The sequence below is a fragment of the Natrix helvetica genome, assembly GCF_964273705.1.
Source record: "Natrix helvetica genome assembly, chromosome: 1".
NCBI classification, from domain to species: Eukaryota; Metazoa; Chordata; class Lepidosauria; order Squamata; family Natricidae; genus Natrix; species Natrix helvetica.
The window spans coordinates 74787559-74792558 of record NC_138548.1 but is presented as its reverse complement, the minus strand read 5'-3'; the positions used below and the strand labels follow the sequence as shown (position 1 = coordinate 74792558).

The 5000-nt window shown below is 35.1% G+C and overlaps 1 protein-coding gene across 1 annotated transcript in view; it reads left to right on the top strand.

Moving 5' to 3' along the window:
* SIPA1L1 (signal induced proliferation associated 1 like 1) overlaps positions 1-5000 on the top strand; it is a 178557-nt gene that overhangs the window by 17293 nt on the left and 156264 nt on the right. Inside the window, exon 2 of the mRNA XM_081934973.1 lies at positions 3773-3866. The gene's annotated coding sequence lies outside the window, so the exon portion shown is untranslated. The remainder of the gene's footprint in view (positions 1-3772; positions 3867-5000) is intronic.

Here is a 5000-nt window from a genome sequence, read left to right as displayed (position 1 = left end):
CTTTTGGCTTTGCTGAAAAACAAACATCTCTGTACAAGACGAAACTCCTGTTGGCAATTCATGAATGGGTAATGTAAGATGCCTTGATAGCTCTGAAGAGAATGATACATTGTACGTAGCTGCAGGATAGGAGTGGAATGGGAAAAGAGCAACTTAGTTTCTTATTCATGGAGAAATTTTCTGAATAGAAAGTAATTTGCAGCCCCTGCCTTCTTTGAGGTCTAAGTGCAAGATGATTTGTGAAGGGCAAATAAAATTCTTGATAATTAGAGATCATTCAGTTTGATATCAAGGCTGACTAAAACACTGGAACAGAATATTAAGCTGTTGTTTTGAGCAAGAATGCATTGTTTTGCAGAAGTCAACATGGGTTTATCAAGAACAGTGTTGAGTGAGATACTGCAGAACTCTGCTCTTGGCCAACTGCTGTTTAACATGTTTATGAATGATTTGAACGAGAGAGCAGACAGTATGATTATTGAATTTGCGGTTAATGTAGAGCATTTCAGGAAGTTGTTAACAGTCTGAAAAAGGAGCAGAAACCAGCAATTTTAACCTGGAGAATGAACTCCTATAGGAAGACTTCAAAGCATAAATATTGAACGCAGGGATGGAGGACACTTCACTAACAGCAGCATTTTATATATCCATGTATTTATTATCCCATTTTTATTTTTGGCAGCCTCAAGGAAATGTGAATAACTTACACTCCCATCTCATATTTTCTCCACAAAGCCCCTTTAGATGGTTTGGCCTGAAAGATGGTGATTGGTCCAAAGTCACCAAGCCAGCTTTCATATCTAAGGGAAATTAAAACCCAAGATTTTCTGGTTTTTAGCCCACTACCTTAGCTACTGTACCAGATTGACTGTCAAACAATATGTGCATGTTAAAAACTAGAAATTGGAAAATAGGAGAAGAAAAGTAATACAGCTAAAATTGGAAATAATGGAAATATAATGTACAATAAATTATGTCTTTTGGTGGGAATGTTAAAGGGGGAATTTGGACAACACTGTTCACAAAAGAATTTTTATTATGTAACAAAAATAAATAAAATTTAACGGGAAAAAAGAAAAACAGTGATTAAGTGCAGCATATGTAGAAGAGAGAGAAGTTTATAAGGTACTGTAGGGAGGAGTGATTGGAGGCACTAGGTACAATTTGTTTAGCCTAGAAAAGAGAAGGTTGTGGACATGATGTCTCTGTTCAAATTGTTTAAAGGGTTAAAGGGTAGCAGATGGAGCAGAATTGTTCCAGAAGTCAGGCTAAGAAGTAGTGGGTTCAAACCTCAAGGCTTCTGTTGTTAAATATATGAGTTTGTTGTTAACATAATTCTTTTTCATCTTGGTGAATGAAGATGTTTGACTTTCACATAGTAGAACAAATTTAACAGGCGATATAAGATACTGTTTTTGACAGTTAACCTTGACTGTGAAATCTCCCTATTTCACTAGAATAAACATATAAGATTTATCAAAGGAATTTCTTGAGAATTTTTGTTGTGTAAATTAGAAATACATGTTGGAATTTCAGCCAAGTTAAAAATCAGTCTGATCACAAACTTGTTAAGATTAGCAAATTATTTACTTTATCTTAATAAAACATTAATTGAGTATAATAGAATTATATAATTAATGCAAATGTTCATGGAAGAATGCACAGATTATTTGCATAATTTTTACAGCAATGGTTTAAAAGGAGTGAAATTAAAACATTAATTTAAATGGTTCTTGCCTTACGGTGCTTTCTAGTAAATTTTTTTTTTAATTTTTTAAATTTTTAATGGTAAAATTGTTCATCCCCTCCCCCCCCATATGTAGCAAACTTTGGTGTAGAGATTGTCCATCTTATTAAATCTGATGTGCGCCAAATACAATGCCTATTCTGCCCACCTTTTTGTGGACGAGAGATGCTGGGCTGGCATTCATTCAGAGGGCTCTAAGGGAAGATTGATAAGTCTGGAAAGCTGTTCTTCTGTCCAGGTATCAGTTATCTACCAGATCTGATTACATAGATTGGATTAATGGAAAAATGTTCAGAGCATACCTTAAGAAAGAATTTAGAAAATATTTCATCTGCCTAATTCCTTTTGCTAATTGCATTCCCCAAGCACTGCATTTTCAAAACACTTAGTTCTCTTTTACTTATGAATTTCAGTTCAGAATCCTCAATGGAAAAAAAAACCTTATAGGTCACAGCAGTGTTTATTATTATAGGATTTCAAAATGTGTTTCTAATGTTTTTTTTTCATTTGAACCCTGCCTCCTAGATATCTCTTTCCCCTCTTCCTTCTTCTCCAAGTGTTTTGGTTATCTATGCTTATAAAAACTTGCAAATTGGAACGTTAGCAGGCTGTTATACCTTCATTAATTGTCTCATGGGAATAAAGGTCTGGTTCATTCATATATGAGCTATGGTGGCACAGTGGTTAGAATGCAGTACTGCAGGCTACATCTGCTACCAGCTGCCTGTCTGAAGTTTGGCACTTTGAGTCTCACCAGGCTCAAGGTTGACTCAGCCTTCCATTCTTCTGTGGTAAAATGGGGACCCAAAATGGGGGATAACATTGCACGACCAAAGTAAATTATGGTCATGACCACAAGGAATGTCAACAATCGTCAAAGCAAGACAGTTGTCAAGTGCTTAGAACAGTGATGACAAACCTTTTCGGCACAAAGTGCCAAAACGGGAGCTCGTGCAAAAATTTTTGCCACTGAATGCCAAAATGGGAGCACGCGCACACACACAAACAAAAAATCAGATAATCATCTGGTTTTCGGCAGGTGCGTGCTCCTGCCCTTCCCCCTTCAGTTGCCACCGCTGATGCTGCTGCTCTTCTGTGGTGGCGGGGCTGCACAGGAGGAATGCCGGAGACAGGCCACCGGCTGGGAAATGGTCATGCTTCCTTGGCAGAAGTGGCGGGGGGGGGGACTGTGGGGAGCTGGTTGGCACTTCTGGGGCGCCTGAGCCGGCCAGGTGCTCCGAACCGTGGATGTGCCATGGGCTAGAGGGCTGGGGCCATGGAGGAAGCCAGCTTGGGTAGGGAGGGAAGCTCCCAAGCAAGATTGTACTAGTTGTGGCACTATGACCTTCAAACATTAAAATAAATATCTGGAGTCCTCATTCAAAGTTTTTGAGTATCTAAATTGCGTACTTAAAGGACATATTGCATTATGCTTGTAATTTTATATATTATATAATATATTCAATTGTAATTATGTAAGAGTTGTTTCCTGTCAGTCTAGTTTGTAAGTAATAGATCATTTTAAAAAACCTCATGACGTTCTCATTATAGTACTCAAGTTTCATTCCATAGAATTAAGATTTTTCAATGCTTTATATCTCTACTTTGTCTTTAAATGTGATTAGACAATGGACTTTAAATCAGTACAAATTCAAAAAGAAAAATTGCATAATTTAAAGTAGAAAAAAAGTAACAAATCTAAACCTTCCAGGAATTAAACTCGGGCTCAATAATTCATCTTTTTCAGCTCAGACAAAACAGATTTTGATAGGAAAATACATATAAAAAAGCAGAGTTTTATGCTGCATAATGAATAAGATGTTTCAATGTATCTAGAGATACTAGTTTTCTATTGATTATTTCTAAATCACAATTTAGGGCACAGGATTATATTCATAGGATGAGGAAATTGGAGGTGGTTAAATGAAAAAAAAAGTTTGTTTGCAATCAGAAACCAAACAATGTCACATGCTTTTGAAATAATCTTTTCCTCTCTGTCCTCTCCCTCATTGATTTATTCTGCAGGTGAAATACCTGAATATACCGTGCTTAGATGCTGAAAAAAGGAATATCAACTGTAAAATGATGTTTCTATGTGATTAAAACAATATATTTGGAGGTAAGATTATAATATTTAAAGCAGTATATAATTTAGCTTTTTATATAAATAAATTTGATGTTTACAGCAGATTGTTGAACTCTTCAGTCTGTTCCCAAGCTGAAGCTCCCCAGATGTGATTATTGATATTCTTATGAAATATAATTATTTGGAAGGCATAAGATTTCTATGACTATTCAAGAACTTCAAGTTCATATGTTTGCAATGGGCATTATAATAAAGTGAAACAAAAATATATAGACCATATATATAGAGAATGACCTGCATTCCACAGCCTGCAACTATTTTTATAATAATTTTATTAAACTTATCAAAATATAAAATACAAATGAAAATTAAAACAGTAGGAAAATGGGGAAGGAAAAAGAGAAAAAAAGAAGCAAACATTGACTGCTGACTCTTTTTAGCGCATTAGAATAAAATAACATTACAGACTCAACTTTTACATACTTAAACGTGAATTAGCCATTTCTATAACAACAATCTTATCAGCAAAACCCAAATCAAAGTTTCATTTTTTCCCATCTCAAGCACAAAATCCAGAAGCGATTTCCAAGTAGCAATAAAGTTGGATATATTCTTTTCTTTGATTAGAGCAGTTAATTTAGCCATCTGTGATAGTTCCATCCATTTTTAGCTATTTGTCTATTGTAGGAATTAGAATATCTTTCCATACAGCCTGAAGTTGTTAAGCTGAAGACCTCTGACACTTACTAGTCTTGATGAATAAATACAGTTTTGAAAGAAATGAAGTATCATTTGCTCTTGTTGACAGAGTGTTTCCTTATTTCCTGGTGGTGATTAGAGGCCAGGGCCATTAAAAACAATAGAATTATGCTTATAGGGTAAAGAGCCTTGGACATCTTTTTTTCTCATAATTTTTTTAATATGGGGGGAGGAGGGATATTTTTATGTATATTAATGAAGGATGAAATTTTATAAATCAACTGGGTTTCTTTTTGGTTTATAAACCATATGTAAAGTATCTTTAAAAGTCTTTATATAGACCCTTATGATATATGTTTGAAGCATATGTTTTGCTTTTTAGGTAGGGATATAGTCTGTCAAAGAAAAGTATAAAAGTGGTCCATCACAAAACTTTGCTTGGCTATACCAATACAGGTGGTCCTCAAC